Below are 16914 nucleotides of genomic sequence, written 5' to 3'. Positions count from 1 at the left end.
TAGCCTTGAGTGGAGGCCTAGGCGGCAAGGGCAGGCGCAAGCTTGGCTTCCTCCATTGCCGGGAAAACCCAAGCCTCCCTCCTGCTCTCTGTGGCTGTAGCCATCTTGGTTGGGTTTATTTGCATATTCGCTCCTGATTGGCTTGTGGGCATGGCTTGTGGGCGTGGCTTCTGGGTGTAGCGAAGTGATGGTTAATTTGCATATTACTCTTTTATTAGATAGGATCCCCTGCATTTTTGTTAGAGTGCCTAAGAGGGAAAATGCTAGGTTATAGAGAATGCAAATATTTAGCTTTAGTAGTTACTGGCAAAGTGGTTTTGCCAAATTGTACTCTCACTGTAATATAAGAGACTTCCAGATGCTTTCCATTTTTACTTGGTATGTCTGTCTGTCTTTTTAATTTTATCCTTACTGGTGGGTGTGCAGTGTGAGCTCACTATGGTTTTGATTTTCATTTTCTTGATGAATAATAAGGTTGAGTGTATTTTCATGTTTACTGACCATTTGGTTATCCTCTTTGTGAAGTGTTTGTCCAAACCATTTGCACATTTTTCTATTGTATTGTTTGTCGTATTGATTGGTAAAAATTTATTAATATTATATATATATTCAAAGGTTCGTAAATAGCCAAAATAAAGCCAATGAATCACTGAAGTACTAATTAGTAAACATCTTTCTGTGCTCACACCAAAAAGACAGTTTATAAACTAGGATCACACAAACCAAAACATGGAATGAGGTTCAAAGAAGTGACCAAAGCAGACGGGTTTTATACTTTTTAAACAAAGAAACAATTGTTTGTGAAGAATTGACAAAAAGGTTTGGTCTTGGGGTAGTAAATCACTCAAGTAATAAAATTTGTACAACCTCACCACCCTGAATTCTCTATCTCTGGTGATAAGGACACCTCTCTTTCTCTTGCTACAGGGAGAGTAGCTTTCACATGGGGGATGCAAACGAGGGTCATAGTATCCTTCTTGCACCGGCTGTTTCTTAAATAACTTTAACTCAAAATAATCAATAGGCCAAAGTGGCATATTTTGGGGCTGCCTGTCCTGAATGCCATCACTAGTCTTGCAATATAAGCTAGATTAAGCTTTGCTTGTGTGAGTAAACTGGCCATCTGCTCAGGGAAACATCAAGGCTGGTCTCTATTTGCTTTTGATTTTAATAATATCTAAAAATTATTCTGGATATGATTCCTTTGTCAGATATAGATAATGCAAATATCTTCTCTCAAACATTGTTTTTGTGTTTTATTTTTACTCCCTTAACAGTGCCTTTCAAACCATAGAAGTCCTAATTCTAATGCAGTCCAACCTATCAATGGCATAGTGGTTAAGAGAGTAGGCTCTGAATTTGGAAAGATATATGTTAAAATCCCAGTTCTGACTCTAAAAAAAAATTTTTTTTTTTTTTTATTTCAGAGAGGAAGGGAGAAGGAGAGAGAGATAGAAACATCAATGATGAGAGAGAATCATTGATCGGCTGCCTCTGGCACACCCCCTATTGGGGATTGAGCCCACAACCCAGGTATTGTGCCCTTGACTGGAATCGAACCTGGGACCCTTCTGTCCACAGGCCTACGCTCTATCCACTGAGCCAAACCGACAAGGGCCCCAGTTCTGGCTCTTATTAACCTGTGCGACCTGGGCAAATTGTTTTACCTCTCTAAGCTCTAATTTCCTTATCTATAAAATGGGAATAGTGATCTCATCTCCACATGGCACTGTTGTGAAGATTAAATAGGATAATTTGTGTGAAGCCCTTAGAACACTATTAGGTGGGCAAACTGTTGTTATTATGCTCCACATCGTTATCAATGTAATACTCATTATTTTATTTCTTGTTAAAATATCCATGTAATAAAACTACAGTTTTAAAAGGTTCACATCATGGGGTAAACATAATTAATTTGTTCATATTAACTTCAATATAGAAACATAATTTCCTGGTGCTGTTTGGTATTGTACTGCAGGTCTGGATCAGGAGTGGAGAAGAAAAGAATTTTCTCACTGTCTAGAGTCTGCAAGACTAGAAAGCACTTGATTTGCCAGCACAGTTGATGTTAAGTCTTCAGTTGTCTCATCCCAATTTCATATTTAATCATGTTAGTTATGCTTAATGCAGTGAAATTCCACTGCGCTATGTAGATATTTCATTGAAAAAAAAAAACAACAACAACACACCACATACTTTATTATTCTCTCTTTAACATCACTGGGAAAACATTCTTGTCATCACATTTAAACACTTGTTCAAATAGATTCACCTGAAATTTCATTAAACAATTCCCTGGAAGTAAAGTATGCATTTCTGGGAATTTGTTGAAAACACTGTGGTATCAATCAGTGTACTGTGGTCTTGATTTTTTAAATGATACTCTTGTTCCCCAAGATACTAGGGCAAACTGATAATTAGGTTGTTCACCTAGTGAACTTGTAATACATCCAAAACAAACATGAAGACAACCAAAGTGGGAAGGGGAATGATTTGATATTGTGAGGGTGGTCTTAAAAATTATAAACTGACTCAATGCTTTCAATATTGTTTCACACACACCATCTTTCTACAAAGGTCATGCAGAGATTGGCCATCCAGAATGAAACGAAGCAATGAGTCACAATGGATACAATGCATGGCTTGGTATTTACTGAGCATGTTCTATAGCCAAACACCTTTTCTGTGCTTCATGTGGATTATCTCTTTTAACCTTCCCAACAATCCTCCAGGAGTACCATTTTGTACCCATTGCACAACTAAAGAAACTGAGCCTTAGAAAGAATAAATAATTTGACCACAGTCACATAATCAATAAATAATAAGCCAGGATTCAAACCCTGTTAGCCAGACTCAAGGTCTGGCACTCTTTACTCAAAGTATACTCTGCTCTTTTGCATTCTGTCAGTAGACACCTCACTTTTGGGGAAGACTTGAACAGCGCTTCTCAAGGTGTACTCAGAGAGAGATTAGTTATAGTTATGTACCCCTGTCACAACCATGATAACCTCACCAGCTTAATCATCAGCCATGTCACAGAGAATCCATAAAGTCCCTCTCTTTCTACATATCCAGTAAGATATACCACAAAGCATGCAAAAGTACAACCAAGACCCTAAACCAATGGTCGGCAAACTCATTAGTCAACAGAGCCAAATATCAACAGTACGATTGAAATTTCTTTTGAGAGCCAAATTTTTTAAACTTAAACTTCTTCTAACGCCACTTCTTCAAAATAGACTCGCCCAGGCCGTGGTATTTTGTGGAAGAGCCACACTCAAGGGGCCAAAGAGCCGCATGTGGCTTGTGAGCCGCAGTTTGCCGACCACTGCCCTAAACCATTCCAGATGCGTTTGTTCAGAAGAGATGTCATTGAAAAGGCTTTGATCAGGTATTTCTATTATCCTTGTAATGGTCTTCTAAGCTGCTTCTCTAATAATCACATAATTATCATCGGCCTGAACCCAATATCATCACAAAGATTAGAAAGAGGGAATGCAGTAGATTTCAAAAGCACAAAAATTGGAAATAAAGATAGGAAGAATAGACTAAATAAGAATAAGGGAGTGGACAGAAATAAAGCATAGTTGGGATGTAGACTAGGTAAAAAGGCATAAATCCCTTTCTTTGTGACTCTTTGATGTGCTGTTTTGATGGTTTGTTCTGCTCTATTCAATTATTAAAATGGTTGATTGAAAAATACTTTGTGAGTGACCAAATATTCAATCTGATTTAGTGATCTTGACAACCTAATCTGGATATTTTTCAGTGAGGTACAAATCTCATTTACTATATATTCCAGTTATCTCTTGCTGTGGAACAATGCCCCCCTTCCACACCCCAAACAATAACAACAACAACTTCATGGCTTAAAATAATAGCAATCATTTATTTGTGTGCAGGGCTTTGCAGAGGTGGCTTCACTGCTTTCCACAGCAATAGTGAGGGAAGCTCAACTAGGGCTTGAAGGATCCATTTTCAGGATGGTTCACAGCCGGGCTGTAGGGTGGTGCTTGCTGTTCAGCCAGGACTATGGAATAGAGGGTCTCAGTTCCTCAGCTTATGGGCTTCTCCACAGGCTGTTTGGACTTCCTCATGGTTTGTTGTCTGACTTCCAAGAACAAAGGTCTCAGAAGAACCAGATACAAGCTGTTGCCTTTTAATGGCCTGGCCTCAGAAGTCACAATGCATCACTTCTACTGTAATCACAAGTCAGGCTAGTTCCCACCTCTCAGCAGGAGAAAAGAAGCATTAAAACCACACATTAAGAAGAGCACGTGGGATGGGAGACATTGCTATGACCATTTCTGGGAAGTGCAACCTGTCACACCATATGTGTTCATTCATTCAGTCAATAAATATTTATTGAGCATTAAATTAGGAGTTATATTTTCAATGGTGAGGAAAAATATACACTTACTGTCTGGTGAGGAAAGTATACATTATTCAAATAGTTACATACATAGATATCTCTATATATAAAAGCCTAAGCGACCATTACAACCGAATAACCAGAACGACTGGTCGACCAGTCATTATGACGCGCACTGACTACCAGGGGGCAGACACTCAATGCAGGAGCTCCAATAGCCAACCTTCCGTGGCCCCTCCCCTCAGCTGCTCCCTCCTGCAGCTAAGACTCCAAGCACTGGAGAATCTGGGTCCAGGAAGCCTGTAGGAGGAGAGCGACCCAGATGCTGATTGAGATAGAGTAGCAGCTTGGAGGGGGCAGAAGGGGCAAGGCAGCAGCCTAATTGCAAAGACGTAAAGTAAGCACCACCGCCATCTTACCTCTGCCGCGGCTCCACTCACCCTTCTGCCCCTGTCAGCCACTTCTAGCTTGGCCCCACACCTTCCCAGGCTTCCAACCGCTGACTGGCTAGCGCTCCTATGGCGGTGTGCCACTGTTGGCCGAAGTCAGCTATTATCATGCTTTGGGACGGAGCCCTGAGCAAACGTGCGGCTGAGGTAGGAAAGATGACCTGTCTGTCTGTCAGCAACTCAGCCCCGGGGAGAGTGAGGCAGCCTGAGTGCGGGCAGTGAAGTAGAGCTGTATTTCCACCTCAGAGCATAGCTGGTATTCAGGTCATTTGGGGATTCTCTGTGGTCTTTCCTTGCTGCTACCTTAGCACATCTGCACAACTAGATTGGAGCTGGCTGGCCAACCTCCTGCGGTCCCTCCTCCCCCAGCGCCCCCCCCCCCCCCGCCCCTGCATGAATTCATGCACCAGGCCTCTAGTATAATTATAACGGTGATAAATTGTGCAAATGAGAGATCATGAGGGAGGTCTAAGAGGTCAGCAAAGGCTTCTTTCTGGAAAAATACATGAGTTAAACTTAGATTTTAAGGAAATAGAAATTTCTCAAAGAGCATTCCATGCCCAGGGAACAGAATGTGAAAAGGTCCTATAGCAGAAGGACAGAACATGGTGAGAACAAGGGCACAGAGAAGGCTTGTGTGGCTGGAGAAGTGAGTGACAAAGAGACTAGAATAAGTTGAGGCTGATAGCAGTGTCCAGGCAGGAGAGCATTTTGCTTTTAGTCTCAGAACAATGAGAAGCCATTGAAGTGCTTTACACAGAGGCAATGGTATAATCAGATTTGCATTTCAAAAAGTATGCTGTCCTCGGTGTGAAGGATAAATAAGAGAGGGTGAAAGAAAGGAGGAAAATGATGTTCAGGCAAAAGGTAACGGATAACTTAGACCAGCCCAGTGGTAGAGATGGAGAGAATGGAACAGATGCAAGAAACAGATAGGAGGTCCTACATTTACTTGGGTCTCTCCTAAATTACTGGACTCCAGTCCCTCTAGAGCAGTGGTTCTCAACCTTTCTAATGCCGCGACCCTTTGATACAGTTCCTCATGTTGTGGTGACCCCCAACCATAAAATTATTTTCGTTGCTACTTCATAACTGTAATTTTGCTACTGTTATGAATCATAATGTAAATATCTGTGTTTTCCGATGGTCTTAGGTGACGCTGCTAGCAGTTCTCAATCTGTGGGTCACGACCCACAGGTTGAGAATTGCTGCTGTAGAGCCTAAGACCCTCGGAAAACATAGATATTTACATTACGATTCATAACAGTAGCAAAATTACAGTTATGAAGTAGCAACGAAAATAATTTTATGGTTGGGGGTCACCACAACATGAGGAACTGTATTAAAGGGTCGCGGCATTAGAAAGGTTGAGAACCACTGCTCTAAAGTAAAAGGGGCCAAATCCCAGTAACCTTTGAATCCATACCACTTAGCCCAGCATCTAGAATTTTAGAGATAATTAATGAATGTTTATTGGATGGATGAATGGATGAATGAACAGAAGGATGAATAAGAAAACAGACACACCTCTCCTCTTCGATTCTCAGTTCTCCTACCTCAGTGCCCTTGTTCCTATTGCTCTCTCTTCTTATAATATCCTCTCTGCTTGTTCTTACTTCTCTTCATCCCCTCATTAATCCAACCCTCACCCAGGGAGCTTTCTTGAATCTCAGGCTGGTTAGATGGCTCCCCTCTGTGCCTCCAATGGCATCTGAAAGAATTTCCTGGTCTTGTGGAGCTTACATTCTAGTGAATGATAGCTAGGCTCCAAGGAAAGACAAAGCACAGTATTGTCCAACCGTGCAAAGGAAAGTATACAGTAGTTTTCCTTTTTAAGGGAAAAAAGTGGTGAGAACTGAATTGCCACAGAGCACATTGTAGTCTAGACGTTGCAGCCTCTACAAAACCTGTACCATAGCAACCATGGCCACATTCACAGTGCGAGAGAGCTTACTTGAGTTTATTTTGTTTCTATGCATATCAACTTGCATAAAGTTGATTAGTATAAGTGAATAAATAATATTTAAAAAAAGATGTTTATTAGGTAGTATCTTTAAATTTTACAGTTATATTCTGGAAATGTTAATTTGAATTTTATTAGTTTGGTGGCTTGACATTTAATTTGTAAATTTCTTTGGGTTGATCATTGCATAAGCAGATTTTTATTTTTTTATTTTTATTTATTTATTTATTTATTTTTTACCTTGGGTGGTGGCTTAGCTTTGCCTTTTCAGGTCCAGCTGGGCCGGCCTGTGGTGTTGGGTATCTTTATTTTATTTATTTATTTTTTAATTTAATAAATCTTTATTATTCAGATTGTTACAATTGTTCCTCTTTTTTCTCCCCGTAGCTCCCCTCCACCTGGTTCCCACCCCACCCTCTGCCCTTACCTCCCCCGCACTGTCCTCCAGTCTCTTTCTGCACCTCCCACAGCCCTTTCCCTCCGAGAATTGTCAGTCCACTCCCTTTTTATGCCCCTGATTCTATTGTATTCACCAGTTTATTCTGTTCATCAGATTTTTTATTCAGTTGATTTTTAGATTCACTTGTTGATAGACATGTATTTGTTGTTCATAATTTTTATCTTTACCTTTTTCTTCTTCTTCCTCTTCTTAAAGAATACCTTTCAGCATTTCATATAATACTGGTTTGGCGGTGATGAACTGCTTTATCTTTTTCTTATCTGTGAAGCTCTTTATCTGACCTTCAATTCTGAATGATAGCTTTGTTGGGTAGAGTAATCTTGGTTGTAGGTTCTTGCCATTCATCACTTTGAATATTTCTTGCCACTCCCATCTGGCCTGCATAGTTTTTGTTGAGAAATCAGCTGACAATCCTATGGGTGCTCCCTTATAGGTAACTGTTTTTCTCTTGCTGCTTTTAATATTCTCTCGTGGTCCTCTTTGGATTCCTTTTGTTTGGGTTTCTGTGCGCTTCTTGGACTTGTAAGTCTATTTCTTTCACCAGGTGGGGAAGTTTTCAGTCATTATTTCTTCAAATAGGTTTTCAGTATCTTGCTCTCTCTCTTCTTCTGGCACCCCCATAATTCGGATGTTGGTACGCTTGAAGTTGTCCCAGAGGCTCCTTACACTATCTTCAAATTTTTGGATTCTTTTTTCTTTTTGCTTTTCCGGCTGAGTGTTTTTTGCTTCTTTGTATTTCAACTCCTTGACTTGATTCTTGCGGTCCTCTAGTCTGCTGTTAGGTCTCTGTATAATATTGTTTATTTCAGTCAGTGTATGCTTAATTTCTAGTTGGTACTTTTTCATATCCTCGAGGGTTTTGCTAAATTTATCGGCCTTTTCTAGGAAATTCTTGAAAAACCTTATAACCGTGGTTTTGAACTCTATACCCAGTAGTTTGTTTTCCTCCATTTCTTTCATTTGTGATCTGTTTCTTTGTCTCTGCATTTTCGTTGCTTCCCTGAGTTGGTAGAGTAGCTTTGTGTGGTAGGTGTCCTCTAGGGCAGAGTGGCTCAGCCTCCCCAGTTACCTGAGGTGGGACACTCTTGGTGCACTCCTTTGTGGACTGTGTGCTCAGCCTTGTTGTAGTTATGCCTTGATTGTTGTTGGTATCACTGGGAGGAATTGACCTCCAGGCCAATTGGCTGTGAGGATCAGCTGTGTCTACTCTGGGAGAACTTCTGTGCTGGAGACACTCTTATGAGATAAGACTTGCAAAATTGCAAAAGCCTCTGTGCTCAGCTTGGATGGGGTAGAGTTTCAGGATGGAGCAGACAGTCTTGGTTTCCCGTCAGCCCTGCCCTATGAGGCCCCTGGGTCGCAGTGTCCCTTGGTAATCGCTGCAAACACCTCTGAGAGAAAGCCGCCCTCGAGTTTCGCCTGCTGCCATACAGTCCAGTTTCTCCCTGAATGAGTCGGGATTCCCAGAAACTTTCCCAGAACTGGAGTTCAATGCAGTCGGAAGCTTCTGTCTCCCTCCCACTTTAGAAAGCCAGCCGCATACTCAGCCTCCCGTGCGTTCAGCCATCAGTCCTCTCTGCCCGCGCCTCCAGACCTCTGCCTTCCGCAGCTCCCGAGTCTCAGTGTGCTTTCTTTTTCCTGACAGTCCAGATTTCCCCCAAATGAGTCTGGTTTCCCAGCGTCTCACCGGAGAGTGGAGTTCAGTGCAGTCGGGAGTTTCCTTCTCCCTCCCACTTTAGAAAGCCAGCCACGTACTCAGCCACCCGTGCACACAGCCGCCCGTCCTCTCTGTGTGCGTGTCTCCATACCTCAGCCTTTTGTAGCTCCTCTGAGTCTCAATTGTAGAATTTCTACTCAGCCAGCTTTCCTGTGGTTCTGGATGGTGTCTGTTTTGTCTTTTAGTTGTAGTTTTGATATTGTTGTGTGAGGCAGCAGTTTAGGTGTTTACCTATGCTGCCATCTTGGTTTCTCTCTGCATGAGCAGGTTTTTAAAGACATGTAAGGATTGGGAATTTAAATTTAATTTTGTGAACAGTCTTACTGAAGTATAATTTACATGCCATAAAATATAACCATTGTAAGCACATAGTTCAATAATTTTTTAGTAAATTTCTACAGTTGTACAACAATCACCATAACCTAGTTTGAGAACTGTTAAATGTCCCCCAAAAGAAACTGAAGGGGTTAGCTAAAGAACATATATGCATACCCCATGGACATGTACAATAGTTTGGTGAAGGCCAAGGGAGGGGAAGGTTTAGGGGTGTGTGGAGGTGGGCAAAGGTGTGGGAAGGGGGACACCTGCAATTGTGTCAACATTAAAAATTTTAAAAATTTTCCCCTCAATGTTCTCTTGTGCTCATTTGAAGTCAGTCCCTGCTTCCATCTCCAGCTCCAGGCAATCACTAATCTGTCTTTCAATATTCTTCTTTTCTGGAAATTTCTTATAAATGGAATCTTTTGTGTCTGACTTCTTTCACTCAGTATAATGCTTTTGAGATTTATCCAACTTGTAGTTTGTATTCCTTTTTTTTTTTTTTCATTTCTGTGGTTGAAGACATTCTGTTGTATAGATAAAATACATTTTGTTTATCCATTCCCAGCTCATGGATTGTTTTCCAGCCAGTCTGACAATCACCATATTTTCATTGGAGTGTTTGGCCCATTGTCTAATTTTGTTTAAGTTTAAAATAAGTATATGTTTATTTTTACATATAACTTTTAAAATTAAATTTTTTATTTTGACATATAGATTCACATAATTATAAGAAATAATACAGAAATATTCTTGTATACCCTTTACCCAGTCTCTTCCAATTGGTAACATTTTGCAAAACTATAGTAGAGTGGCACAACTAAGATATTGACATTGATACAGTAGAGACACAGGTTATTTCCATCAGCAGAAGCATCCTCTCCCTCCCACAGTTGCCTTTTTATGTCCATACCCACTTCCCTTCCATACCCATTCTCTCCTTAACCCTGAGCAGCTGTTAACTGTTCTCCAGTTCTATAGTTTGGTTATTTTAACAATGTTATATAAATAGAATCATATTGTATATACCCTGGGATAGATTTTTTTTTTTCACTCAGCATAATTCACTGGAGATTCACCAAGGTTATTGCATCTTATATAATAAAAGCCTAATATGCTAAGTGTCCGACCATTTGTTTGATCATTTGACCAGTCGCTATGATGCACACTGACTACCAGGGGGCAGACACTCCCACTGGTAGGTTAGCTTGCTGTTGGGGTCTGGCCAATTGGGACTGGGCAAGATGCCCGATCAGCCCCATCGCCCCAATTGGGACTGGGTGAGACAGAGCCCTAGAGCCCTTGTGCAGTCCCTCCCCAGCCCCAATCATGCACCAATGGGGTCCCTCGGCCTGGCCTGTGCCCTCTCGCAATCGGGAACCCCTTGGGGGATGTCGGATAGCCAGTTTTGGCCCGATCCCCGCAGGCCAGGCCAAGAGACCCCACATGCCCTGGGCCTCTAGTATATCAATAATTTGCTCCTTTTTAAGAACTGCTGAGTGATATTTAGTTTTGAAGGGCAGTTTTCCTGACTATAGAATTCTTGGTTTACAGTTATTTTTCCTTTTAGCATTTTGAATATGTCATCCCAATGCCACTGACCTCTATTGTTTTTAATGTGAAATTTGCCATAAATTGTACTGTCATTCTAGTGTTCCATGAATTTTTTTCTTGCTGTTTTCAGTATTTTAGTAGTTTAACTATGCTATATCTAGATAGGGATCACTTTGTGGTTATCCTACTTGTACTTGGATTTGTAATGTTTTTCATCAATAGAGAACATTTTAAAGATAATAAATTATAGCAATTCTAGATCCTGATTTGACTCTCCTGAGGGGTTCCACCCTCCCTCCCCCCAGTAGTTTGCCTGAACTAACTTACAGAGTCTGTCTCCCTCATGGTGTGTTTTTAAATTATTATTCTTATCTAGTTGTTTTTTTTTTTTTTTTTTTTTTTTTTTTAATCCTGGTTTTCTAAAGGTTTCCTCTGAGTCTGCATCACTTAGCACTCAGGCAATGATTGGGGCAATGGTTATGCTCAAATACATCAAGCCTGTAAAGTTTCCTTCCTCTGACGGTGGATTCAGGTATTTCTCAAGCCTTCCTCAGGTTTTACTTTCCACCAAGTCCTTTTTTTGGCTCCCATGAGTGTGCATGTCATTCTTCATTGGAGGGCTTATCTAGCTTTTCTATGGCTCTCTCATTTCCATTACATTTCTGACTACTCCACTGCTTGTCCCAAGTGGGACCTCAGGCTGGGAGAGTGATGGGTTTTCCACACTCGTTCCCTATTCTGCTTGTTAATGTCAGCGATGATGTTGCTTGCCATGGACTTTGTCCTCTACTCCAAATGAAGTCTTTTCCTTCTGGCAGAAGCTGATGATGTTCACTGCTAAACAATATGCTGACTGAGCTGGCAGTAAGTAGGGAGGGATCTACTCCAGGCAAGAAAACCACTGATTCTCACTTTTCTTATGCAGAGTCCAGGAGTTCTTCATAAATAAATACCTCTCAATTTGTTATTTGCTTTTGGTCAGTCTTCAAGGCCTTAAAATGGCTGTTTTGACAATTTCATTCAGTTTTATAGTTGTTTGGGGGGAGAGAATGCACTGACTTCTTCATGCTGCCATGACTGAAAGTCTAGATAATAAAGTTTTATGCTTATAATATTTACTCTGTACATTTAAGTAACATCACAATAATACTTGTATAAGTCATTACTACGGGTACACTAGGGTGTTTTTGTTTTTCAAGTTTGGAAAATACTGTAGGCTTGTGAGAAGGTAACATAAATTTACTCCATTTTGAAACTAAATGCCATTTCTGATCAAACACACTTCCTAGGCAAAATCATATATCATGTCTGAATCAGTGTAAAGTTAAATTCATTTTGAATTTAGCTTCTCAGGGGACATTTTTTCCAGCTTATTAATTTTTCCATGGAAAAACAAAAAACAAAGTAAAGGCAGAGTCTTCAATAAAAGAGTGAGTAGGATTCAAAATTTGATCGTCCTTAAGCAAAAATCAACTGTTCTTTTCAGAAAACATTTGAAAAGTAAGTTGGTGTTAAAGTTTTGCCAGAGAATGCATGTCATAAATTTGATTAAAGTTCTTGATTCTTCACTCATTTGTTTCCCGTAAAGGGATTTTATATCCCTAGCACTTTTAGCTTCTTCATATTATATGCTTTGCCCCATGGAATATGAGATGACATGCTGCATGCTATATTTCAGCAGAAGTTTTAGATAAAGTTTTATAATTTGCCCCAGCCTCTTATACGCCGGTTCTTAGGCCAATTGCATGTCCCAGATTGAGCCTGCTCCTTCAACTTGGACCTCAGAATGACAATATCAGCAGACCTGCAGTCAGATCCACTGACTGGAGTAGGACCTTAGCCAACCAGCACCATCATGTGGTGTGGGTTAGAAGTAAATGTTTGTGGTCATAAGTCACTGAGAGTTTGTGTTGCTTCTGCAGCAAACACTGATTAATATGGGCATAAAAATGTGCCTCTTCAACAAAAGCACTGAACTATATCAAGATTAAAATTTTTGTGTCACTACAGCAGTAAAGGAAGGCATCTAGATTGGTTTGCTTCACATATAGATGGGTGTTTGGGGTCATAAGACTTAAAATATATGCTCCGTGGCTTGGGGATATTCTCAGAAAAGCTGAAACTGAGATTTGGGAGACTCAAGTGATTGTAGGAAAGTCAAGCTTTGTGGATAAATATGTCTTCAGCTGACAATCCAGGCAGTGGTTTCAAATATGAGTCCCAATTTGAAGATACTAGGGCAGATGTTCCAAATGAAGGCTTTGCTTTTCAATCAAGGTGCACCTTGAGTGGGAAACTTCATGAAGCAGGTTCAGATGAACAGCGGATATCCTCTCTAATGAAAGAGTGATGTGCAAATTGACCATCACTCCAACACACAAGATGGACACAAGATGGCTGCAACAAGATGGCCTACAGGGCAGGGCAGTTGTGGGTGATCAGGCCAGCAGGGGAGGGCAGTTAGGTGTGACTGGGCTGGCAGAGGAGGGCAGCTGGGGGAGACCCAGGCCTGGAGGGGAGGGCAGTTGGGAGTGACCAGACCAGCAGAGGAGGGCAGTTAGGGGCAACCAGGCTGGCAGGGGAGGGCAGTTAAGGGTGACCAGGTCGGCAGGGGAGGGCAGTTAAGGGTGACCAGGTCGGCAGGGGAGGGCAGTTAGGGGCAATCAGGCCAGCAGGGGAGCAGTTAAGTGTCAATCAGGCTGGCAGGGGAGTGGTTAGGGGTGATCAGGCTGGCAGGCAGAAGTGGTTAGGGGCAATCAGGCAGGCAGGCAGGTGAGCGGTTGGGAGCCAGCAGTCCTGAATTGTAAGAGGGATTCTAGATTGGAGAGGGTGCAGGCTGGGCTGAGGGACACCCCCCCTTCCCCATGCACAAATTTCATGCACCGGGCCTCTAGTATATATATATTTTTTAAAAAATATATATATATCAGAATAATTATCTAGTACTAGATTAAAAGAGAACAAACCTACACATTAAACTTAAAACTTCAATTTAATATGGTTCCATTATAGACTTAAAAATGATACTGAAGTGATGACCCTGTTTTCATCATATTTTATTCAACAGCGGTCACTACTTACCTTCAGACAGCATTGTTTTGAAATAATCAAGGTCTTACAAGGTTAACAGAGAGATGGTTTTTCTAACATAGGCTGTGGAGGTGATCAGCCTTATGAGAAAACAACTTATGCTCTTAGCTGGGTTCTGGAAAAGTGAAAAGAATTTATAAAAGGGGTTCCTCTTACACAGAATCCAATTCAAAGCAGAGGAAAAAGGGAAAGAAGGAGAATGACTGATACTCCTATTTCCTTTTTCTTTTCACGTGTGGAGCTAACATCTCTTTGCAAAGGGGTATAGACTGAGGTGCAATGAAATCAGAGCCTTATATCGGATATCGGATCTTGATTTGCAGGGACCTTGAACACTCATTCTGTCTGAGTCTGATTGCCACTGCTAACCTAGTGACTGATTAACTAAGAGGTGTTTCTGAAAAGCCGTAAAAAGAAAACTAAAGTGGGAGAGGGGCAGAAGGAAATCGTTGGCAAGTGAAAAGAGCTTCATTATTGGAATCTTTGTATTCTGGAATGGGATCTGATATTGACCTTGGTGAAAGCACCAGAAATCAATGAAAAGATTTTAGAAATCATCTCTTTCTCCATTTCCCAAGGTCATAGCAAGGACTCACCTGAGAACTAAGTACCCATTGCCTGAAAAAAATATAACAATTGGATTTCACAAGGGATTTTCTTTTGTTGTTGTTGTTGTTAATCCTCACTTGATATTTTTTTTTCATTGATTTTTAGAGAGAGTGGAAGGGAGGGAGGGAGGGAGGGAGGGAGAGAGAGAGAGAGAGAGAGAGAGAGAGAGAGAGAGAGAGACACTGAAGAGATTGGTTGGGCACTTGTGCCCTTGACTGGGAATGGAATCCATGACCCATCGGTCTGCCGGCCCACACTCTAACCACTGAGCACATTGGCCAGGGTAGAAGGGATTTTCGATTTTAAATAAAAATTCTGCACCACTGGAGTCTGATATTTCTTGTTAGGTTTTGCCTCTTTTTTTTTTTTTTTTTCCAAGTACTGGGTTTTGTCATTTTTTGCAAAGTCACTCTGGAATAGTCTTTGTAGAAGAGAATAGAATTTTACTATAGAAAGAGACCTTACAATTCATCTGAAGTGCCCTCTCTCTTGCAATAATTCTAGAGGAGAAAATGGAGCCCCAAGTGTCCTAGGCTCTCACAGTTACGCATATATGCCGCTAGGTCTGGATCTGGAGTCTCTTGCCCTCCATGGCTTTCACACTTCCCAGGTTAGTTTGGGATAAAAACATTTAGTCCTTTAATTCATCCAGAATCTTTTTAGTAGTGTCACACAATCCAAGTTTCCATTTTTTTCTCTTTTATAGTACTAACATGCACTAAGACACAGTTAGGGGAAAGAGTGAGTCTTACTACTGACTCTTTGTGGCAGTGAGAGAAAAACATTTTTAACAGTGAAGTTTGAGTGTTCAGTGTTTCTAAATTGATGCTGTCAATGACACTAACTTCTACTAGTTATTTAGCACATATGAATCATGTTATAGTTTCAAAATAGTTTTCTATCAATAGTAACTTCTTAGCATGAATCAGGCTAGTTTGATTATTTCCTCCTCCCCAAAACAATTTTCTTGGTCACATCATATTTGATGAATGTCATTAGTTGTCCAGATGCATAGCTGTCTGAACTCTTCAAGTCTGCCTGGTGCCAGAGAAAGTTCTAGAGTAAAGGTAGGGGCAGTTTTTCTTCTGGGGTTTCTGGTTGCCAAGGACAAAGTTGAAAATGGGCAACGGAGGAATTTGGGAAGATGTAGAACAATCTGCCTTCATTGGTGACAACTGAAAAGTTTACAGGTGTTCTGCTTATCTCTAATTTCAAGTCTTGGGAAATCCTGCTTCATCCTGGAAATCTGCTGTGGTGCACGGCAGGATAAAGGTATGAAGAAGGGCCTTTGATAGGGTTCAGTTTATCCCTGATTCCTCACCTCAGGAGGGGTCACTTTAGATCAGGAATACACCAACACTGATCTGTTCCCAGTTGCTCTTGAAAAGAGGAGACATTTTGAGTTTGCTACTTGGCATAGTGATTCTAAGCACGAACCCAGAGGCAATTCCAAACCTAGAACAAGAGTAAGGCTCTCCTTGGGCATGACTCAAATAGAAAAGCTCTTTGAATCACAGCATTTGAATCTGAGTCACTCGCCAGTCTTTTCTTTGTCCTATAAAGGCAATTTAAGCACTGAGGTCTAAAGCAGGCTTTCTGATTCTCAGCCATTCCCCTCTTAGCAAACTCCCATCTCTACCAACCCATGGGAATAGTAAGATCTCTTTTAAGTACTGATTTTAAAGAAAAACCACTTCCTACAAGCAGGTTTGGAGATGTGAGGGTTTGGGAGAGTTATTGGAAATTATTGTCAGTTCATGCTGTTAAGCTATCTCTGAGCCTGGGACACATGACCTCCCAGATGGCCCCATATATCCCATTACTTTCACCTTCCCTCTTTCTCCCTCCATGTTAAAACTCTTCTGATTTTCAGATTTACCAGTAACTTTAGGGGGGTTAAGACTAATGAAACTTAACAGAAGTTCTGACCTTCCATTGCCACCAATGCACTAATGATGCATCATCACAAATTATATTTTCAGAGACTTGCTGGTGTTATATTGGGCCACCTCATATTTAGGTCATCCTCCACACCTCCCCCAAATGCCTTGATTTTTAAAAGACCTCAGAGTCTCTACAACCATACTTGCAAGAAATTCTTAGTCACCTAAACTTCCATGTCTCATGCTACTGTTTAATTCTGTCCTCTTGATTTCTGAAGTCCTGCCTTGAACTATAATATCCACATTTCATACCTATAGGAAAAACTGAATGTAAGATTCCATTTTAAAAATTCTTTCCAAGTTTCGGCCCTGCATTATCTTGTGTGTCCCATATTTCTTTTTCTTCTTTCTCCCTTTCTCTCCCCATACAATTTCAAATCTTCAGGTTATCAGATGAGGGGCCTGGATTGTCTTCATCCCTTAGAGCATGTATGACCCC

Source organism: Plecotus auritus, assembly GCF_963455305.1.
Source record: "Plecotus auritus genome assembly, chromosome: 4".
NCBI lineage: Eukaryota > Metazoa > Chordata > Mammalia > Chiroptera > Vespertilionidae > Plecotus > Plecotus auritus.
Note: the sequence above shows the minus strand (reverse complement) of the source record.